This window comes from Anopheles ziemanni, assembly GCF_943734765.1.
Source record: "Anopheles ziemanni chromosome X unlocalized genomic scaffold, idAnoZiCoDA_A2_x.2 X_unloc_14, whole genome shotgun sequence".
NCBI lineage: Eukaryota > Metazoa > Arthropoda > Insecta > Diptera > Culicidae > Anopheles > Anopheles ziemanni.
Window position 1 is genome coordinate 147,501 of NW_026689752.1, and position 24,701 is coordinate 172,201.

Consider the following 24,701-nt stretch of genomic DNA (forward strand, 5'->3'; position numbering starts at 1 on the left):
GTGATTAAACACTTGATATTCCATCTTCGGATGAATTTCGGGTGTCACCTGTTGCCTAAGACCACTTGCATGTTTAGCTCGCCGTGGGGTAGCAAGCGTTGTGATCTAATGGCCTTACCGGGCAAACACTTTCGGTTCGTCAAGGACTTGGAGTGCCGGGACGGGTTGGCGGATCCATCACTCTGAGTATGCCGGGTTGATACTTGGGGTTGGTTTGGTTTTGGTGACCCAATACTAGATGTACCATCTCGGTGGTATGTCAGTATCACCTATACTCCAGACCACTTGCATGGTTAGCAAGCGTTGTGATCTAATGGCCCAACCGGGCAAACACTTTGGGTTCGCAAGGACTTAGAGTGCCGGGACGGGTTGGCGGATCCAACACTCTGGGTACCTCCGGGTACTTGGGGTTGGTTGAGGACTTGGTGAACAAACACTTGATGAACACTCTTCGGATGTACTTCGGGTGTCACCTGTTGTCCGAGGCCACTTGCATGGTCGCAAGCGTTGTGATACAATGGCCCTACCGGGCAAACACTTTGGGTTCGCAAGGACTTGGAGTGCCGGGACGGGTTGGCGGATCCAACACTCTGGGTACCTCCGGGTACTTGGGGTTGGTTGAGGACTTGGTGAACAAACACTTGTTGTACACTCTCCGGATGTACTTCGGGTGTCACCTGTTGTCCGAGGCCACTTGCATGGTAGCAAGCGTTGTGATACAATGGCCCTACCGGGCAAACACTTTGGGTTCGCAAGGACTTGGAGTGCCGGGACGGGTTTGCGGATCCAACACTCTGGGTACCTCCGGGTACTTGGGGTTGGTTGAGGACTTGGTGAACAAACACTTGATATACACTCTTCGGATGTACTTCGGGTATCGCCTGTTGTCCGAGACCACTTGCATGGTTAGCAAGCGTTGTGGTCTAATGGCCCTACCGGGCAAACACTTTGGGTTCGCGAGGACTTAGAGTGCTGGTAGTGGTTGGCGGACCCAACACTCTGGGTACCTCCGGGTACTTGGGGTTGGTTGAGGACTTGGTGAACAAACACTTGTTGTACACTCTCCGGATGTACTTCGGGTGTCACCTGTTGTCCGAGACCACTTGCATGGTTAGCAAGCGTTGTGGTCTAATGGCCCTACCGGGCAAACACTTTATGTTCGCGAGGACTTGGAGTGCTGGTAGTGGTTGGCGGACCCAACACTCTGGGTACCTCCGGGTACTTGGGGTTGGTTGAGAACTTGGTGAAGATACCCCTGTCACCTTGTTCGAGGCCACTTGCATGGTCGCAAGCGTTGTGATACAATGGCCCTACCGGGCAAACACTTTGGGTTCGCAAGGACTTGGAGTGCCGGGACGGGTTGGCGGATCCAACACTCTGGGTACCTCCGGGTACTTGGGGTTGGTTGAGGACTTGGTGAGCAAACACTTGATATACGTTCTTCGGATGTACTTCGGGTGTCACCTGTTGTCCGAGGCCACTTGCATGGTCAACGGTTGAGGTGGTGATGGCGGGTCGGTGCTGTAGGGTGCCGGCCTGTTGGCTGCCTTGGCCGGGTTGGTTGGTTAACACTTGATTGAGCTTGCACCCGAGGGTAATGGCACTTGAAGGTGGGTACCGGCCGGCTGACCTGGTGTGATGGTTGGTTGGTGAACACTTGGCGGTACTTGCACTTGGCTGTGCTTGGACTTGAAGGTGGGATCCGGCTGGCCTAGGCCATTGGTGGTTGGTTGGTTGGTTAGCCCTTAGCTGGGCTGGCTGGCTGGCTGGCCATCGGTGGTGTGGTGTGTTGGGCGGTTGGTGAACACTTGGCGGTACTTGCACTTGGCTGTGCTTGGACTTGAAGGTGGGATCCGGCTGGCCTAGGCCATTGGTGGTTGGTTGGTGGGTTAGCCCTTAGTTGGGCTGGCTGGCTGGCTGGCCATCGGTGGTGTGGTGTGGTGTGGTGTGTGGAGTCGAGCATCGCGCGCCGTTGCCTTCTTCGGAGTGTTGTGGGTACGCAAGTGCTTGCAGTGCAAAGAGGTTGGTGATGGAGTGACATTGCCTTCACCATGGAGTTGCGGGTACTTAGGTACTTGCAAGGAGATGGTGGTATGGTGGTGTTGCGTGTGTGGTGTTCGATTAGAAAGATATAATTTCTAAGTCCGGATTAGTGCTGTCAGTGGGGCCGCCGCTAACAGGTCCTGCACGGCCACCGTGGGGCTTGACTTGGCGCTATTCCGGACTTGGGGCGATCACGATGTCCCCGTGCGGGACTTAGAAGATGGAAGAACACAAGTACCCTTATCCCATGACTTGTGAGCGATTGGCATACGTTACCACATGAAGAGAAAAATTGGCTAAGTCCCGGATCCATATTATTTGAAGAGAAAAATCGGCTAAGTCCCGGATCCATATTATATGAAGAGAAAAATCGGCTAAGTCCAGGATCCATATCATATGAAGAGAAATATCGGCTAAGTCCAGGATCCATATATAATAACCTAATAATCGGCTAAGTCCAGGATCCGTATTATATGAAGAGAAAAATCGGCTAAGTCCAGGATCCATATATAATAACCTAATAATCGGCTAAGTCCAGGATCCATATCATATGAAGAGAAATATCGGCTAAGTCCAGGATCCATATATAATAACCTAATAATCGGCTAAGTCCAGGATCCGTATTATATGAAGAGAAAAATCGGCTAAGTCCAGGATCCATATATAATAACCTAATAATCGGCTAAGTCCAGGATCCATATTATATGAAGAGAAAAATCGGCTAAGTCCAGGATCCATATATAATAACCTAAAAATCGGCTAAGTCCAGGATCCATATAATATGATGAGAAAAATCGGCTAAGTCCCAGATTGGGTCTGTCAGACATACACTTTCAAGTTACCACACAAGCAAGCAAGAAGGCCGTGTGAAGGATCCATATGACATGAAGAGAAAAATTGGCTAAGTCCCAGATTGGGTCTGTCAGAAATACACTTCCAAGTTACCACACAAGCAAGCAAGATGGCCTAGTGATTGATCCATATGATATGAAGAGAAAAATCGGCTAAGTCCGAGATTGGGTCTGTCAGACATACACTTCCAAGTTACCACACAAGCAAGCAAGATGGCCTAGTGATGGATCCATATGATATGAAGAGAAAAATCGGCTAAGTCCCAGATTGGGTCTGTCGGAAATACACTTCCAAGTTACCACACAAGCAAGCAAGATGGCCTAGTGATGGATCCATATGATATGAAGAGAAAAATCGGCTAAGTCCCAGATTGGGTCTGTCAGACATACACTTTCAAGTTACCACACAAGCAAGCAAGATGGCCTAGTGATTGATCCATATGATATGAAGAGAAAAATCGGCTAAGTCCGAGATTGGGTCTGTCAGACATACACTTCCAAGTTACCACACAAGCAAGCAAGATGGCCTAGTGATGGATCCATATGATATGAAGAGAAAAATCGGCTAAGTCCCAGATTGGGTCTGTCGGAAATACACTTCCAAGTTACCACACAAGCAAGCAAGATGGCCTAGTGATGGATCCATATGATATGAAGAGAAAAATCGGCTAAGTCCCAGATTGGGTCTGTCAGACATACACTTTCAAGTTACCACACAAGCAAGCAAGATGGCCTAGTGATTGATCCATATGATATGAAGAGAAAAATCGGCTAAGTCCGAGATTGGGTCTGTCAGACATACACTTCCAAGTTACCACACAAGCAAGCAAGTTACCACATGAAGAGAAAGCCGGCAAAGTCCGGGAATGTTACCACATGAACTGGAAAATGGGCAAAAACCTACCTTCACAGGGAACGTGAATAACTAAGGCTGTAGACATTGGATCGACAAGCCAAAGACTGATATGGAAAGGAAATGAGTAGTACTAGCTTTCCTGAGAGTTGCAGAGCTTAGACTGCATATGAACGGAAGATATTAAGCGTCAAAGTCAGAAAAGTTGCCCGAAGGAACACAAGTTCCAACTTAGAGCATGAATACCGCCTAGACGGTAGGAGGTACGGCCAGGCTGAGGAATAAGAAAATGTTGGCCAACATGTTCCCTAACTATCCCCCGAAGACCGCAAAGCAATCCAACATCAACCAAGAAAGTTATAGCCCGATCAAGGAAACACCTACTTTGCACCGATTTTGCACCAAATACATGTACCAAGCACCTTCGGTTGCATACCTGCAGGGGCTTACCATAGTAGGCCATGGAAGACCGATATACCGAACATAATCACTTTCTATCTCCTCGGGTGTTGGAGGTAGCGCTTTGCGGTACAAGAACGAAAGTTAGACCATATCTTGGTGCATCTTTTTGCCCAAAAACACAAGACCCTATCTACCAAGGCAAGAAAGTTGTGTGGGGACAAAATGTCCAAAAGTGCCCAAAGTGGCACACTTGAACCATATATTCGAGAAAAACACAAGTGTGGGCCCGAGCTAGCAAGTTGAAATGTTCTGACCGTCAGTAGCCCTAGTTGAGGTGCACTTATCATTATATGAGGCCAACGTGCCAGCTAGTCTCTAAAGGGGCGATATGGGTGTTCCAAGGTTTGTACCCAATTGAGGAAAAAACAGGGTAAGGTACGGTGTACCGCGAATAACTCGGGCTATAGATGTCCGATCGATGAGTTTGGCATATGTATGGAAAGGTCTCGACGAGACCTAACTACCCTGAAAGTATGAAGGCAAAGACTTGAATGACCGGGAAGTAATTAAGTGCACAAGTGGTAAAGTTGCACCAAAGTCCATGTTACCCGAAGTGGTACATGAACACCCAATATTCGACCAAAACACAAGTTTAGAGACGAGCTAGCGAGCTACATTGTTCAGACCGTCAGTAGCCCGCATCAAGACACGCATTTCATTATATTGAGCCTAGCCGCTAGCTCGACTCGAAGTCGGTCATATGGTTGGTTGATGGTTTGGACCGACCACGTGGTGTACCAAGGTTATGTACCTTTCATGAATTAAAACTCTGGCTGTATGGCACTGAGCGACAAGCTAAGGTGTGATTTGGAATAGTCTTGAGTGGGACTATTTAGGAAAAATGCGAACAAAAAATCACAAAGTCCTTGGGCGAAGCTATTAGCGAAACATAGAGCAAATTGGTACCAAAAACTATGGAAATGGGACTTGAGTCAAAAATAACCGCAAGTTGGAGAAGAGATAGCAAGCTTGCGTAGAACATTTATAACTAGTGCGTGGTATGACCAACAAAAATGTGTATGGGGCCAAGGCGCTGGCTGGCCTCCAAAGTGGTGATATGGGCGATTCAAAGTTTGTACCCAAGTATGAACAAGTATGGAAAAAACAGGGTAAGGTACCAAGTACCATGAATAACTTCGGCTGTAGATGGCCTAGCGAGGCAAACCGCATATCGTTGGAAAGGTATTGGGGAGACCTATCTACCCTGAAAGTTTCATGAGGCTGAGTTGAAAGACCACGGAGATATTAGGTGATGATGGTCCAATTCGGGGACCAAGTCGCAGGAAATGGCACTTGACCAAAATCACGCTTGGAAGGTGAATACCGGCTTACCGGTAAGAGATAGCGACTTGGCGTAGAATATTCATAAGTTGGGCGTGTAAAGACGCAACTTTCATTATATGGGGGCAACCCGGTCAGGGTGCTCCAAGTCGGTCGTTTGGTCGGTTTATGGTTTGGGCCGACCATGTGGTGTACCAAGAAGAGGTACCTTTCATGAATTATAACTCGGTCAGTTTGCCACCGAGCGACAAGTTGCGATGTGATTTGGAATGGTCTTGAGTGGGACTATCAAGCAAAAATACAAATAGAAAATCAGCTTGTCCATGGCCGAAGCTATTAGTGAAACATATAGCAAAATGGGTCCAAAAACGAATGAAATGGGACTTGGACCAAGAATAACGGCAAGTTGGAGAAGAGATAGCAAGTTGACGTAGAACATTTATATTTTGGGCATAGTATGACCAACAAAAAAGTATTTGGGGCCAAGGTGCTGGCTGGCCTCCAAAGTGGAGATATGGGCGATACAAAGTTTGTACCCAAGTACGAACAAGTATGGAAAAAACAGGGTAAGGTACCAAGTACCATTAATAACTTCGGCTGTATATGGCCGAGCGAGGCAAACGGCTCACCGTTGGAAAGGTCTCGGGGAGACCTATCTACCCTGAAAGTTTCATGAGGCTGAGTTGAAAGACCACGGAGATATTAGGTGATGATGGTCGTATTCGGGGACCAAGTCGCAGGAAATGGCACTTGACCAAAATCCCCCTTGGAAGGTGAATACCGGCTTACCGGTAAGAGATAGCGACTTGGCGTAGAATATTCATAAGTTGGGCGTGTAGAGACGCAACTTTCATTATATGGGGCCAACCCGGTCAGGGTGCTCCAAGTCGGTCGTTTGGTCGGTTTATGGTTTGGGCCGACCACGTGGTGTACCAAGTTGAGGTACCTTTCATGAATTATAACTCGGTCAGTTTGCCACCGAGCGACAAGCTGCGGTGTGTTTTGGAATGGTCTTGAGTGGGACTATCAAGGAAAAATACAAATAGAAAATCAGCTTGTCCATGGCCGAAGCTATTAGTGAAACATATAGCAAAATGGGTCCAAAAACGAATGAAATGGGACTTGGACCAAGAATAACGGCAAGTTGGAGAAGAGATAGCAAGTTGGTGTAGAACAATTATATTTGGTGCATGGTATGACCAACAAAAAAGTATATGAGGCCAAGGTGCTGGCTGGCCTCCAAAGTGGAGATATGGGCGATCCAAAGTTTGTACCCAAGTATGGCAAAAACTGGTAGAGGTACCTTTCATGAATTACTGCTCAGGCTGTATGGCACTTAGCGGGACGCTTGGCTCTGGTATGGAATAGTCTTGAGTGGGACTATCAAGGAAAAATACGAACAAAAAATCACCATGTCCTTGGACGAAGGTATTAGCGAAACTTAGAGCGAAATTGCGACCAAGTCGCTGGAAATGGCCCTTGGACCAAGTATACCGTCAAGGCGGTACGAGATAGCGAGTTGACGTGGAATATTTATAAGTTTGCCTCCACGAGACGAAAGTTTAGTTATATGGGGCCAACCCGCTCAGGGTTGTCCAAGTCGGTCATATGGCTGATCGAAATTTTCGACCAAGTACTGAGAAAACAGGGTAAGGTACCGTGTACCTCGAATAACTTTGGCTGTAGATGTCCGAGCGAGGCAAACGGCATAGCGTTGGAAAGGTCTTGAGGTGTTCTAGGCACCCTGAAAGTTTGAAAAGGCTATCTGGAAAACTCGTGGAGATATTAGAGAAACATTGGGCCCAAAAGATACCAAGTCGCAGGAAATGGGCCCTCCAAGAACACCCTAAAATCCCAATTACGGCTAAGTTGCAGGCCAGCTAGCGAAGTGAAATGTTCTAGGCATAACTAGAACACGTTAATGCGCAACTTTTTGAATCAGAACTTTTTTCGATATCTGGCCCCCAAAGGGGGGATATGGGCGATCAAAGGATTTTTCCAAGTTTCGGTACTTTTTACGGTATCGCTCATAGCTCCGGCTGTATGCAAGCAAATGACAATCTAAGACATGATTTGGAAAGGTATTGAGCAGTACTAACTTACGTTAGAACACAGCGAAGCGCTATCGGTTCATGGCAAGGCCGATATAAGCAGTCAAAGATGAAAAATGTTGACAAAATGAACAAAAATTACCTTGGTACGCGAATAGCGGCCAGGGATGAAGAGGTACGAAGGTGGTGTAGAAGAATTATAATTAGGGCTTGGTACGCTCTAAAAGTTTGCCGAAGACCGCAAAGCGCTCAGACCCATAGAAAGTGGCCATTTGGGCCGAACAGTGCGTGCAAAGAGGTGAAAATGCAAAAATTGCACTTTGGGGGGCGATTTGCGGGGGGAAGGAGGGGTCGGAGGGCAAAATGTCCCTTGACCAAAAAGTCTTATCTCGTCGAGATCTACAACATTGCCGAAGACCGCAAAGCGCTAGCTCGCAATCGAAAAATCGAGAATTTGAAAATTTTCTAAGTCTTGGGCTCCCTAAGGAAAAGTTTCAAAAATCACGTTTGTCCCCAATTTTGAAGGGGAAGGAGTCGGTTCCGGGGCATGGTGTCTTCGGCAAAAAGTCTTATCTTTTTGCGTACTTTCGACTAGTTCAATAAAAATTTTTGACCCAAAATTTGTTCGGCGGACCCCTAGGTCGAAAAACCCGAAAAAAGTCGAAAAAAGTCGAAAATGTCGAAAAATGAGAAAACCTCATATTCGGACTCTACACGAGCCCCAGATATTGAAAAGTGAAATCCGCGGTCGATTTGGAACAAAAAATTGACCTAGGCAAAGTTGTATGGAGGTAGGGACCCCTGAGAAAAAAGTTTGGTCCCGAGGCTCCTTGGACCACCAAGTCCCTAGGTCGGACCAAAATCGGAAAAAATCCGACCAAAGTCGAAAGTGTCGAAAATTTTAAAAAACCCCTTTTGGGGCCCTATGGCCTCCCTAGATAATGAAAAGTGAGGTCCGCGGCCGATCCGGAAGAAAAACTTGACCTAGGCAAACTTGTATGACGGTGGGGACCCAAAAAAATTTCGATGAGTGTAGTTTAGACAGGCCGGAAAATGTATCGGTGGTCCGTATCAAGGGACGTCTTTTAGTTCCATGGGGTGGTGGTCGTCGAACAAAGTCGCCTAGGTCGACCACCAGAAAGACCAGTCGTGTTGTAATGGATGTTTTGACCACTTTACTAGGGAAACCTAGTAGGTCGAAGCAAATTTGGGGTTCGAGATGAGTTGGTGAAAGTTGGTCCAACCTAGGTGTGCTTGGTGGAGGTTGACCATGAAAGTAGAGCAGGATGGGAATGACCATAACTTTGGTTCTAGATGTCGGATCGATACACTTTCGGCAGTTTTGGAAAGGTGAAGGCCTGCTCTAGCTATGTTTCCTACCAAGCTGAGCGCCTACTAGTGACCCGGAGGAGGTATTAAGGGTCAAAGGCAAAAAGGGGTACCCTAAAGTGCATGTGACCAAGAAAATGGGAAAAACGGTATCGCCTATAGCTCAGGCTGTATGGCTCGGATCGGAAAGCTTGGATATGCGTTGGAAAGGTCTTGACGAGCGCTAGCTATGTGTCCTACCAAGCGAAGCGCTAGGTGTTGAGCAAGTCGGTCATATTAGAGGGCAAAGGTGAAAAATGGTGGTTTAGAGGCGAAAATTCACCTTATGATCGAAAATAGCGGGCGAACGATAAGAGCTACGAACACGGCGTAGAACAATCATAAGTACGTTACCACAAGAACTAACTTTGGCCAATATAGAGCGAGAAGATCGGAGGTAGCCATCAGGGTGATATGGCTGGTTCAAAGTTGGACCAAAACGAGACTTGAGAAATGGGTTGAAACACGGTATCGCGAATAACTCAGGCTGTATGGAACGGATCGACAAGCTAAGATCAGTGTTGGAAAGGTCGAACCAAGCGCTAACTATAATCCCAAACAACCGAAGCGCTAAGTGTTGAGCAAAACTGAGTTATTAAGCGACAAAGTCGAAAAATAATACCAAAATGGCCAAAAATCACACAAGACCAAGAATACCGAGCAGGCGGTAAGAGATAGCGGGATGACGTAGAATACTTATAAGTTTGCCTCTACAAGACCTAAAAGTCGGCCATAGACAGCAAGAAGATCGGACCACTCTGGAAGGGTGATACGAGTGGTCAAAAATTGGCAAAAATGAAACATGGCTAAAATGGATTTGACTTGTGCACCATGTAGCTCCGGCTATATGGCATGGATTGTAAAGCTAGGATATGTTTTGGAAAGGTAACACCCAGCGCTAGATACGACTAGAAGAAAGCAAAGCGCTAACTAGCATGATTTGGAAGTTATTAAGCGTCAAAGTCGAAAAATGTTACCAAAATTGAAACTCGAGTACATTGGGCCAAAAAGTACAAGTTGTGAAAATTGGACTTACGAGTAAAATACCGAGCAGGCGGTAAGAGATAGAGACTTGGTGTAGAATAATTATAAGTTGGGCATGTTATAACCTATATTTGACCCGAACATAGTGTCGAGATCGGTGGTACCCAAAAGGGTGGTACAGGTGTTAGATGGTTTTCCCAGAGCATAAGCTCCACATGATATGGAAAACGGGAAACATCATAACTTCGGCTGTATTGCATGGAATGGAACGAACAAGGTATCGATGGAAAGAGAAAAGGTAGCGCTAACTATAATTCCTACCAAGCAAAGCGCTAGCATGTGACCGTTCGGGTGTTATTGTGAGTCAAAGTCAGAAATTGTTACCACGAGAGGCGAAAATCCGACTATGTCCAAAAATACCGGGCTGGCGGTAAGAGATACGGCTTGGCCGTAGAACATTTATAAGTTGGCCAAGACAAGACCTAAGTTTCGTCCATAGACGACAAGAAGATCGAAGATACCTGAAGGTGAGATATGGGCGTCCCAAAGTGGGCCTTTGAAAAAGTGACAAACTTCCCTTATAACAGCATACACCAAATATCTCTGGCTCTATGGCACCGAATAAGAAGTTGAGCTCAGCGATAGAAAGGTGATAGTCAGCGCTAAATATCATACGAACAGAGTGAAGCGCTAAAGGGAAAGGATCTTGGTGATATAAGGTGACAAAGTCGAGAAAAAATGCCTCAAAATCATGAAAAATGTGAAAAAATGACTAAGTCCCGGGTGCCTTAAGGGCAGGTTTATCGAATGTACCGAGCTGGCGGTACGAGATAGAGACTTGGTGTAGAACAATTATATGTTTGGCATGGCAAGACCTACATTCGGTCAATACAAAGTGAGAAGATCAAAGATACCCGCAAGGGTGATATTGGTGTCCAAAGGAAAAAAGCACTAAGTCTTGGGAAACTTATATGAAGAAAAAGGACCCTGATGGGTCATATGGGATGGATCGAAAAATCGGCTAAGTCCCAAAATGGGGATGTCAGAACTACACTCATGTGTTACCACATCAAGCAAGGCAAACTTATATGAAGGAAAGGACCCTGATGGGTCATATGGTATTGATCGAAAAATCGGCTAAGTCCCAAAATGGGGATGTCAGAACTACACTCAAATGTTACCACACCAAGCAAGGCAAACTTATATGAAGCAAAGGACCCTGATGGGTCATATGGTATTGATCGAAAAATCGGCTAAGTCCCAAAATGGGGATGTCAGAACTACACTCAAATGTTACCACACCAAGCAAGGCAAACTTATATGAAGGCAAGGACCCTGATGGGTCATATGGTATTTTACGAAAAATCGGCTAAGTCCCAAAATGGGGATGTCAGAACTACACTCATATGTTACCACACCAAGCAAGGCAAACTTATATGAAGCAAAGGACCCTGATGGGTCATATGGTATTGATCGAAAAATCGGCTAAGTCCCAAAATGGGGATGTCAGAACTACACTCAAATGTTACCACACCAAGCAAGGCAAACTTATATGAAGCAAAGGACCCTGATGGGTCATATGGTATTTTACGAAAAATCGGCTAAGTCCCAAAATGGGGATGTCAGAACTACACTCATATGTTACCACACCAAGCAAGGCAAACTTATATGAAGGCAAGGACCCTGATGGGTCATATGGTATTGATCGAAAAATCGGCTAAGTCCCAAAATGGGGATGTCAGAACTACACTCATATGTTACCACACCAAGCAAGGCAAACTTATATGAAGGCAAGGACCCTGATGGGTCATATGGTATTGATCGAAAAATCGGCTAAGTCCCAAAATGGGGATGTCAGAACTACACTCATATGTTACCACACCAAGCAAGGCAAACTTATATGAAGGCAAGGACCCTGATGGGTCATATGGTATTGATCGAAAAATCGGCTAAGTCCCAAAATGGGGATGTCAGAACTACACTCATATGTTACCACACCAAGCAAGGCAAACTTATATGAAGGCAAGGACCCTGATGGGTCATATGGTATTGATCGAAAAATCGGCTAAGTCCCAAAATGGGGATGTCAGAACTACACTCATATGTTACCACACCAAGCAAGGCAAACTTATATGAAGGCAAGGACCCTGATGGGTCATATGGTATTGATCGAAAAATCGGCTAAGTCCCAAAATGGGGATGTCAGAACTACACTCATATGTTACCACACCAAGCAAGGCAAACTTATATGAAGGCAAGGACCCTGATGGGTCATATGGTATTGATCGAAAAATCGGCTAAGTCCCAAAATGGGGATGTCAGAACTACACTCATATGTTACCACACCAAGCAAGGCAAACTTATATGAAGGCAAGGACCCTGATGGGTCATATGGTATTGATCGAAAAATCGGCTAAGTCCCAAAATGGGGATGTCAGAACTACACTCATATGTTACCACACCAAGCAAGGCAAACTTATATGAAGGCAAGGACCCTGATGGGTCATATGGTATTGATCGAAAAATCGGCTAAGTCCCAAAATGGGGATGTCAGAACTACACTCATATGTTACCACACCAAGCAAGGCAAACTTATATGAAGGCAAGGACCCTGATGGGTCATATGGTATTGATCGAAAAATCGGCTAAGTCCCAAAATGGGGATGTCAGAACTACACTCAAATGTTACCACACCAAGCAAGGCAAACTTATATGAAGCAAAGGACCCTGATGGGTCATATGGTATTTTACGAAAAATCGGCTAAGTCCCAAAATGGGGATGTCAGAACTACACTCAAATGTTACCACACCAAGCAAGGCAAACTTATATGAAGCAAAGGACCCTGATGGGTCATATGGTATTTTACGAAAAATCGGCTAAGTCCCAAAATGGGGATGTCAGAACTACACTCAAATGTTACCACACCAAGCAAGGCAAACTTATATGAAGCAAAGGACCCTGATGGGTCATATGGTATTTTACGAAAAATCGGCTAAGTCCCAAAATGGGGATGTCAGAACTACACTAAAATGTTACCACACCAAGCAAGGCAAACTTATATGAAGGCAAGGACCCTGATGGGTCATATGGTATTTTACGAAAAATCGGCTAAGTCCCAAAATGGTGATGTCAGAACTACACTAAAATGTTACCACACCAAGCAAGGCAAACTTATATGAAGCAAAGGACCCTGATGGGTCATATGGTATTTTACGAAAAATCGGCTAAGTCCCAAAATGGGGATGTCAGAACTACACTAAAATGTTACCACACCAAGCAAGGCAAACTTATATGAAGCAAAGGACCCTGATGGGTCATATGGTATTGATCGAAAAATCGGCTAAGTCCCAAAATGGGGATGTCAGAACTACACTCAAATGTTACCACACCAAGCAAGGCAAACTTATATGAAGCAAAGGACCCTGATGGGTCATATGGTATTTTACGAAAAATCGGCTAAGTCCCAAAATGGGGATGTCAGAACTACACTCATATGTTACCACACCAAGCAAGGCAAACTTATATGAAGGCAAGGACCCTGATGGGTCATATGGTATTGATCGAAAAATCGGCTAAGTCCCAAAATGGGGATGTCAGAACTACACTCATATGTTACCACACCAAGCAAGGCAAACTTATATGAAGGCAAGGACCCTGATGGGTCATATGGTATTGATCGAAAAATCGGCTAAGTCCCAAAATGGGGATGTCAGAACTACACTCATATGTTACCACACCAAGCAAGGCAAACTTATATGAAGGCAAGGACCCTGATGGGTCATATGGTATTGATCGAAAAATCGGCTAAGTCCCAAAATGGGGATGTCAGAACTACACTCATATGTTACCACACCAAGCAAGGCAAACTTATATGAAGGCAAGGACCCTGATGGGTCATATGGTATTGATCGAAAAATCGGCTAAGTCCCAAAATGGGGATGTCAGAACTACACTCATATGTTACCACACCAAGCAAGGCAAACTTATATGAAGGCAAGGACCCTGATGGGTCATATGGTATTGATCGAAAAATCGGCTAAGTCCCAAAATGGGGATGTCAGAACTACACTCATATGTTACCACACCAAGCAAGGCAAACTTATATGAAAGCAAGGACCCTGATGGGTCATATGGTATTGATCGAAAAATCGGCTAAGTCCCAAAATGGGGATGTCAGAACTACACTCATATGTTACCACACCAAGCAAGGCAAACTTATATGAAGGCAAGGACCCTGATGGGTCATATGGTATTGATCGAAAAATCGGCTAAGTCCCAAAATGGGGATGTCAGAACTACACTCATATGTTACCACACCAAGCAAGGCAAACTTATATGAAGGCAAGGACCCTGATGGGTCATATGGTATTGATCGAAAAATCGGCTAAGTCCCAAAATGGGGATGTCAGAACTACACTCATATGTTACCACACCAAGCAAGGCAAACTTATATGAAGGCAAGGACCCTGATGGGTCATATGGTATTGATCGAAAAATCGGCTAAGTCCCAAAATGGGGATGTCAGAACTACACTCATATGTTACCACACCAAGCAAGGCAAACTTATATGAAGGCAAGGACCCTGATGGGTCATATGGTATTGATCGAAAAATCGGCTAAGTCCCAAAATGGGGATGTCAGAACTACACTCATATGTTACCACACCAAGCAAGGCAAACTTATATGAAGGCAAGGACCCTGATGGGTCATATGGTATTGATCGAAAAATCGGCTAAGTCCCAAAATGGGGATGTCAGAACTACACTCATATGTTACCACACCAAGCAAGGCAAACTTATATGAAGGCAAGGACCCTGATGGGTCATATGGTATTGATCGAAAAATCGGCTAAGTCCCAAAATGGGGATGTCAGAACTACACTCATATGTTACCACACCAAGCAAGGCAAACTTATATGAAGGCAAGGACCCTGATGGGTCATATGGTATTGATCGAAAAATCGGCTAAGTCCCAAAATGGGGATGTCAGAACTACACTCATATGTTACCACACCAAGCAAGGCAAACTTATATGAAGGCAAGGACCCTGATGGGTCATATGGTATTGATCGAAAAATCGGCTAAGTCCCAAAATGGGGATGTCAGAACTACACTCAAATGTTACCACACCAAGCAAGGCAAACTTATATGAAGCAAAGGACCCTGATGGGTCATATGGTATTTTACGAAAAATCGGCTAAGTCCCAAAATGGGGATGTCAGAACTACACTCAAATGTTACCACACCAAGCAAGGCAAACTTATATGAAGCAAAGGACCCTGATGGGTCATATGGTATTTTACGAAAAATCGGCTAAGTCCCAAAATGATGATGTCAGAACTACACTCAAATGTTACCACACCAAGCAAGGCAAACTTATATGAAGGCAAGGACCCTGATGGGTCATATGGTATTTTACGAAAAATCGGCTAAGTCCCAAAATGGGGATGTCAGAACTACACTCAAATGTTACCACACCAAGCAAGGCAAACTTATATGAAGCAAAGGACCCTGATGGGTCATATGGTATTTTACGAAAAATCGGCTAAGTCCCAAAATGATGATGTCAGAACTACACTCAAATGTTACCACACCAAGCAAGGCAAACTTATATGAAGGCAAGGACCCATATGGGTCATATGGCATTTTACGAAAAATCGGCTAAGTCCCAAAATGAGGATGTCAGAACTACACTCAAATGTTACCACACCAAGCAAGGCAAACTTATATGAAGCAAAGGACCCTGATGGGTCATATGGTATTTTACGAAAAATCGGCTAAGTCCCAAAATGATGATGTCAGAACTACACTCAAATGTTACCACACCAAGCAAGGCAAACTTATATGAAGGCAAGGACCCTGATGGGTCATATGGTATTTTACGAAAAATCGGCTAAGTCCCAAAATGGGGATGTCAGAACTACACTCAAATGTTACCACACCAAGCAAGGCAAACTTATATGAAGCAAAGGACCCTGATGGGTCATATGGTATTTTACGAAAAATCGGCTAAGTCCCAAAATGATGATGTCAGAACTACACTCAAATGTTACCACACCAAGCAAGGCAAACTTATATGAAGGCAAGGACCCATATGGGTCATATGGCATTTTACGAAAAATCGGCTAAGTCCCAAAATGAGGATGTCAGAACTACACTCAAATGTTACCACACCAAGCAAGGCAAACTTATATGAAGCAAAGGACCCTGATGGGTCATATGGTATTTTACGAAAAATCGGCTAAGTCCCAAAATGATGATGTCAGAACTACACTCAAATGTTACCACACCAAGCAAGGCAAACTTATATGAAGGCAAGGACCCTGATGGGTCATATGGTATTTTACGAAAAATCGGCTAAGTCCCAAAATGGGGATGTCAGAACTACACTCAAATGTTACCACACCAAGCAAGGCAAACTTATATGAAGCAAAGGACCCTGATGGGTCATATGGCATTTTACGAAAAATCGGCTAAGTCCCAAAATGAGGATGTCAGAACTACACTAAAAAGTTACCACACCAAGCAAGGCAAAGTACCTAGGTGAACCCTAGGAAGAAACACGGACCAAGTCAGATGGCCTAAGTCAAGAGAACAAGTGACCTAGGCAAAGTTGTATGACGGTGAGGACCCTGAAAAATCTGGTTAGTGTAGTTTAGACAGGGGAGGTTTTTGGGTCGGCTGAACCTCCTTATTTTGGGTTTTGACCTCCTCAAGAAGCTACACCTAGGCAAACTGCCTAGGGTGAAAGTGCGAAGACCAATCGAATAGTAAGACAAGTTTTGACCGATCGCCCTAGGCAAGCTTGTATGAAGAAAGGGACCCTATGGGTCATATGGAAATACATGAAAAATCGGCTAAGTCCCAAAATTGGGATGTCTGAACTACACTAAAAAGTTACCACATCAAGCAAGGCAAAGTACCTAGGTGAACCCTAGGAAGAAACACGGACCAAGTCAGATGGCCTAAGTCAAGAGTGCAAGTGACCTAGGCAAAGTTGTATGACGGTGAGGACCCTGAAAAATCTGGTTAGTGTAGTTTAGACAGGGGAGGTTTTTGGGTCGGCTGAACCTCCTTATTTTGGGTTTTGACCTCCTCAAGAAGCTACACCTAGGCAAACTGCCTAGGGTGAAAGTGCGAAGACCAATCGAATAGTAAGACAAGTTTTGACCGATCGCCCTAGGCAAGCTTGTATGAAGAAAGGGACCCTATGGGTCATATGGAAATACATGAAAAATCGGCTAAGTCCCAAAATTGGGATGTCTGAACTACACTAAAAAGTTACCACATCAAGCAAGGCAAAGTACCTAGGTGAACCCTAAGAAGAAACACGGACCAAGTCAGATGGCCTAAGTCAAGAGTACAAGTGACCTAGGCAAAGTTGTATGGCGCTGAGGACCCTGAAAAATCGGGTTAGTGTAGTTCAGACAGGGGAGGTTTTTGGGTCGGCTGAACCTCCTTATTTTGGGTTTTGACCTCCTCAAGAAGCTACACCTAGGCAAACTGCCTAGGGTGAAAGTGCGAAGACCAATCGAATAGTAAGACAAGTTTTGACCGATCGCCCTAGGCAAGCTTGTATGAAGAAAGGGACCCTATGGGTCATATGGAAATACATGAAAAATCGGCTAAGTCCCAAAATTGGGATGTCTGAACTACACTAAAAAGTTACCACATCAAGCAAGGCAAAGTACCTAGGTGAACCCTAAGAAGAAACACGGACCAAGTCAGATGGCCTAAGTCAAGAGTACAAGTGACCTAGGCAAAGTTGTATGACGGTGAGGACCCTGAAAAATCTGGTTAGTGTAGTTCTGACAGGGGAGGTTTCTAGGTCGGCTGAACCTCCTTATTTCGGGTTTTGGCCTCCTCAAGAAGACAGACCTAGGCAAACTGCCTAGGGTGAAAGTGCGAAGACCAATCGAATAGTAAGCCAAGTTTTGACCGATCGCCCTAGGCAAGCTTGTATGAAGAAAGGGACCCTATGGGTCATATGGAAATACATGAAAAATCGGCTAAGTCCCAAAATTGGGATGTCTGAACTACACTAAAAAGTTACCACATCAAGCAAGGCAAAGTACCTAGGTGAACCCTAGGAAGAAACACGGACCAAGTCAGATGGCCTAAGTCAAGAGTACAAGTGACCTAGGCAAAGTTGTATGGCGCTGAGGACCCTGAAAAATCGGGTTAGTGTAGTTAAGACAGGGGAGGTTTCAGGGTCGGCTGGACCTCCTTATTTCGGGTTTTGGCCTCCTCAAGAAGACAGACCTAGGCGAATTGCCTAGGGTGAAACTGCGAAGACCAATCGAATAGTAAGACAAGTTTTGACCGATCGCCCTAGGCAAGCTTGTATGAAGAAAGGGACCCTTAGGGTCATATGGAAATTCATGAAAAATCGGCTAAGTCCCAAAATTGGGATGTCAGAACTACACTAAAAAGTTACCACATCAAGCAAGGCAAAGTACCTAGGTGAACCCTAGGAAGAAACACGGACCAAGTCGGATGGCCTAAGTCAAGAGTACAAGTGACCTAGGCAAAGTTGTATGGCGCTGAGGACCCTGAAAAATCGGGTTAGTGTAGTTCAGACAGGGGAGGTTTCAGGGTCGGCCGAACCTCCTTATTTCGGGTTTTGGCCTCCTCAAGAAGACAGACCTAGGCGAACTGCCTAGGGTGAAAGTGCGAAGACCAATCGAATAGTAAGACAAGTTTTGACCGATCGCCCTAGGCAAGCTTGTATGAAGAAAGGGACCCTATGGGTCATATGGAAATATACGAAAAATCGGCTAAGTCCCAAAATTGGGATGTCAGAACTACACTATAAAGTTACCACATTAGCAAGGCAGACTTGTATGAAGAACGGGACCCTGGTGAAAGTAGCAAATATCCCAAACCGAACATGAATATTATACACACAAGAGTACGAACATAAAGGAACACGGACCAAGCGTACCGAGAGAATCGGTACTATAGAACCCTCGTGGTTCTACACAAAGACTTTATGTTAGGGGTTCAAGCCCCATAGTACTCAAACGGTGACAGTAGCAAATATCCCAAAACGAACGTGAATCTTATTCACAAGAGTACGAACATAAAGGAACACGGACCAAGCGTACCGAGAGAATCGGTACTATAGAGCCCTCGTGGTTCTACACAAAGACTTTATGTTCGGGGTTCACACCCCAAATCGAACGTGGAATTTACTTTCTGATGGTCATGCGGTCGTCCAAAGGGGTCTAGTATCCTGGGATGACAAGCATCACGGGCACAGCTCGTATCAAAACAGTCGAAGAGGCCCGCGAAAGCTTGCTTTCCATGGCTATGCGATGCACAAATTGAGTTTACTCACCGTAGTATAAAACGAACGAACCGAACCTATCCGAGTAGGGATAATGGGCGCAGTAACATACTTCTGTGACCCAGCGAGAGTTGAACGAGGTGACATGAACTGTCAGTGGCTTATATCAGATGGGATACATACATGAGATTGCTTTCAAATCTACACTCGAAAACCTAACCAAGTAAAAGCGAACGTGGGGAGGATTCGAAACTGATACCTAGATACCGAGATGGCTTTAAGTAGGGATGCTGTATTAAGATGGGAGATGTAGGAGATCAAGATGCATCTCCATGCAGCATCCCATTTATCTTCCAGCATCCTAACATATGAATTTCTTAGAATTTATGAAAAATCGACTAAGTCCGAGATGGCTTTAAGTAGGGATGCTGTATTAAGATGGGAGATGGAGAAGATCAAGATTCATCTCCATGCAGCATCCCATTCATCTCCCAGCATCCTAACATATGAATTTCTTAGAATTTATGAAAAATCGAATAAGTCCGAGATGCCTTTAAGTAGGGATGCTGTATTAAGATGGGAGATGAAGAAGACCAAGATTCATCTCCATGCAGCATCCCATTCATCTCGCAGCATCCTAACATATGAATTTCTATGAATTTATGAAAAATCGACTAAGTCCGAGATGCCTTTAAGTAGGGATGCTGTATTGAGATGAGAGATGTAGGAGATCAAGATTCATCTCCATGCAGCATCCCATTCATCTCGCAGCATCCTAACATATGAATTTCTATGAATTTATGAAAAATCGACTAAGTCCGAGATGCCTTTAAGTAGGGATGCTGTATTGAGATGGGAGATGAAGAAGATCAAGATTCATCTCCATGCAGCATCCCATTTATCTCCCAGCATCCTTACATATGAATTTCTTAGAATTTATGAAAAATCGACTAAGTCCGAGATGCCTTTAAGTAGGGATGCTGTATTAAGATGGGAGATGGAGAAGATCAAGATTCATCTCCATGCAGCATCCCATTCATCTCCCAGCATCCTAACATATGAATTTCTATGAATTTATGAAAAATCGAATAAGTCCGAGATGCCTTTAAGTAGTGATGCTGTATTGAGATGGGAGATGAAGAAGATCAAGATTCATCTCCATGCAGCATCCCATTCATCTCCCAGCATCCTAACATATGAATTTCTATGAATTTATGAAAAATCGACTAAGTCCAAGATGCCTTTAAGTATTGATGCTGTATTGAGATGGGAGATGTAGGAGATCAAGATTCATCTCCATGCAGCATCCCATTCATCTCGCAGCGTCCTAACATATGTTTTTCTTAGAATTTATGAAAAATCGACTAAGTCCGAGATGCATTTAAGAAGGGATGCTGTATTAAGATGGGAGATGAAGAAGATCAAGATTCATCTCCATTCAGCATCCCATTCATCTCGCAGCATCCAAACATATGTTTTTCTAAGAATTTATGAAAAATCGACTAAGTCCGAGATGCATTTAAGAAGGAATGCTGTATTAAGATGGGAGATGAAGAAGATCAAGACTCATCTCCATGCAGCATCCCATTCATCTCGCAGCATCCTAACATATGTTTTTCTTAGAATTTATAAAAAATCGACTAAGTCCGAGATGCCTTTAAGTAGGGATGCTGTATTAAGATGGGAGATGAAGAAGATCAAGACTCATCTCCATGCAGCATCCCATTCATCTCGCAGCATCCTAACATATGTTTTTCTTAGAATTTATAAAAAATCGACTAAGTCCGAGATGCCTTCAAGTAGGGATGCTGTATTAAGATGGGAGATGAAGAAGATCAAGACTCATCTCCATGCAGCATCCCATTCATCTCGCAGCATCCTTACATATGAATTTCTTAGAATTTATGAAAAATCGACTTAGTCCGAGATGCATTCAAGTAGGGATGCTGTATTGAGATGGGAGATGTAGAAGATCAAGATTCATCTCCATGCAGCATCCCATTCATCTCGCAGCATCCTAACATATGTTTTTCTTAGAATTTATGAAAAATCGACTAAGTCCGAGATGCATTTAAGAAGGGATGCTGTATTAAGATGGGAGATGAAGAAGATCAAGACTCATCTCCATGCAGCATCCCATTCATCTCGCAGCATCCTAACATATGTTTTTCTTAGAATTTATAAAAAATCGACTAAGTCCGAGATGCCTTTATGGAGGGATGCTGTTTTGAGATGAGAGATGAAGAAGATCAAGATTCATCTCCATGCAGCATCCCATTCATCTCGCAGCATCCTTACATATGAATTTCTTAGAATTTATGAAAAATCGACTTAGTCCGAGATGCATTCAAGTAGGGATGCTGTATTGAGATGGGAGATGTAGAAGATCAAGATTCATCTCCATGCAGCATCCCATTCATCTCACAGCATCCTAACATATGATTTTCTTAGAATTTATGAAAAATCGACTAAGTCCGAGATGCCTTTAAGTAGGGATGCTGTATTAATATGGGAGATGAAGAAGATCAAGATTCATCTCCATGCAGCATCCCATTCATCTCCCAGCATCCTAACATATGTTTTTCTTAGAATTTATGAAAAATCGACTAAGTCCGAGATGCCTTTAAGTAGGGATGCTGTATTAAGATGGGAGATGAAGAAGATCAAGATTCATCTCCATGCAGCATCCCATTCATCTCCCAGCATCCAAACACATGTTTTTCTTAGAATTTATGGAAAATCGACTAAGTCCGAGATGCCTTTAAGTAGGGATGCTGTATTAAGATGGGAGATGAAGAAGATCAAGATTCATCTCCATGCAGCATCCCATTCATCTCCCAGCATTTTAACATATGTTTTTCTTAGAATTTATGGAAAATCGACTAAGTCCGAGATGCCTTTAAGTAGGGATGCTGTATTTAGATGGGAGATGAAGAAGATCAAGATTCATCTCCATGCAGCATCCCATTCATCTCCCAGCATTTTAACATATGTTTTTCTTAGAATTTATGGAAAATCGACTAAGTCCGAGATGCCTTTAAGTAGGGATGCTGTATTGAGATGGGAGATGTAGAAGATCATGATTCATCTCCATCCAGCATCCCATTCATCTCCCAGCATCATAACATATGTTTTTCTTAGAATTGATGAAAAATCGACTAAGTCCGAGATGGCTTCAAGTAGGGATGCTGTATTAAGATGGGAGATGTAGGAGATCAAGATGCATCTCCATGCAGCATCCCATTCATCTCCCAGCATCCTAACATATGAATTTCTATGAATTTATGAAAAATCGACTAAGTCCGAGATGCCTTTAAGCAGGGATGCTGTATTGAGATGGGAGATGAAGAAGATCAAGATTCATCTCCATGCAGCATCCCATTCATCTCGCAGCATCCCAACATATGTTTTTCTTAGAATTTATGAAAAATCGACTAAGTCCGAGATGCCTTTAAGTAGGGATGCTGTATTAAGATGGGAGATGAAGAAGATCAAGATTCATCTCCATGCAGCATCCCATTCATCTCGCAGCATCCTAACATATGTTTTTTTTAGAATTTATGAAAAATCGACTAAGTCCGAGATGCCTTTAAGCAGGGATGCTGTTTTAAGATTGGAGATGAAGAAGATCAAGATTCATCTCCATGCAGCATCCCATTTATCTCGCAGCATCCTAACATAAGTTTTTCTTAGAATTTATGAAAAATCGACTAAGTCCGAGATGCCTTTAAGTAGGGATGCTGTATTAAGATGGGAGATGAAGAAGATCAAGATTCATCTCCATGCAGCATCCCATTCATCTCCCAGCATCCTAACATATGAATTTCTATGAATTTATGAAAAATCGACTAAGTCCGAGATGCCTTTAAGTAGGGATGCTGTGTTGACATGGGAGATGTAGGAGATCAAGATTCATCTCCATGCAGCATCCCATTCATCTCCCAGCATCCTAACATATGAATTTCTATGACTTTATGAAAAATCGACTAAGTCCGAGATGCCTTTAAGTAGGGATGCTGTATTGATATGGGAGATGTAGGAGATCAAGATTCATCTCCATGCAGCATACCATTCATCTCGCAGCATCCTAACATATGATTTTCTTAGAATTTATGATAAATCGACTAAGTCCAAGATGCCTTTAAGTAGGGATGCTGTATTGAGATGGGAGATGTAGGAGATCAAGATTTATCTCCATGCAGCATCCCATTCGTCTCGCAGCATCCTAACAGATGAATTTCTATGAATTTATGAAAAATCGACTAAGTCCGAGATGCCTTTAAGTAGGGATGCTGTATTAAGACGGGAGATGAAGAAGATCAAGATTCATCTCCATGCAGCATCCCATTCTTGTCGCAGCATCCTAACATATGAATTTCTTAGAATTTATGAAAAATCGACTAAGTCCGAGATGCATTTAAGTAGGGATGCTGTATTGAGATGGGAGATGAATAAGATCAAGATTCATCTCCATGCAGCATCCCATTCATCTCGCAGCATCCTAACATATGTTTTTCATAGAATTTATGAAAAATCGACTTAGTCCGAGATGCCTTTAAGTAGGGATGCTGTATTGAGATGGGAGATGAAGAAGATCAAGATTGATCTCCGTGCAGCATTTCATTCATCTCGCAGCATCCTAACATATGTTTTTCTTAGAATTTATGAAAAATCGACTAAGTCCGAGATGCCTTCAAGTAGGGATGCTGTATTAAGATGGGAGATGAAGAAGATCAAGATTTATCTCCATGCAGCATCTCATTCCTCTCGCAGCATCCTAACATATGTTTTTCTTGGAATTTATGAAAAATCGACTTAGTCCGAGATGCCTGTAAGTAGGGATGCTGTATTAAGATGGGAGATGGAGAAGATCAAGATTCATCTCCATGAAGCATCCCATTCATCTCGCAGCATCCTAACATATGTTTTTCTTAGAATTTATGAAAAATCGAATAAGTCCGAGATGCCTTTAAGGAGGGATGCTGTTTTAAGATGGAAGATGAAGAAGATCAAGATTCATCTCCATGCAGCATCCCATTCATCTCGCAGCATCCTAACATATGTTTTTCTTAGAATTTATGAAAAATCGACTAAGTCCGAGATGCATTTAAGTGGGGATGCTGTATTAAGATGGGAGATGAAGAAGATCAAGATTAATCTCCATGCAGCATCCCATTCATCTCGCAGCATCCTTACATATGAATTTCTTAGAATTTATGAAAAATCGACTAAGTCCGAGTTGCATTTAAGTGGGGATGCTGTATTAAGATGGGAGATGAAGTAGATCACGATTCATCTCCATGCAGCATCCCATTCATCTCCCAGCATCCTAACATATGTTTTTCTATGAATTTATGAAAAATCGACTAAGTCCGAGATGCCTTTAAGTAGGGATGCTGTATTAAGATGGGAGATGAAGAAGATCAAGATTCATCTCCATGCAGCATCCCATTCATCTCGCAGCATCCTAACATATGTTTTTCTATGAATTTATGAAAAATCGACTAAGTCTGAGATGC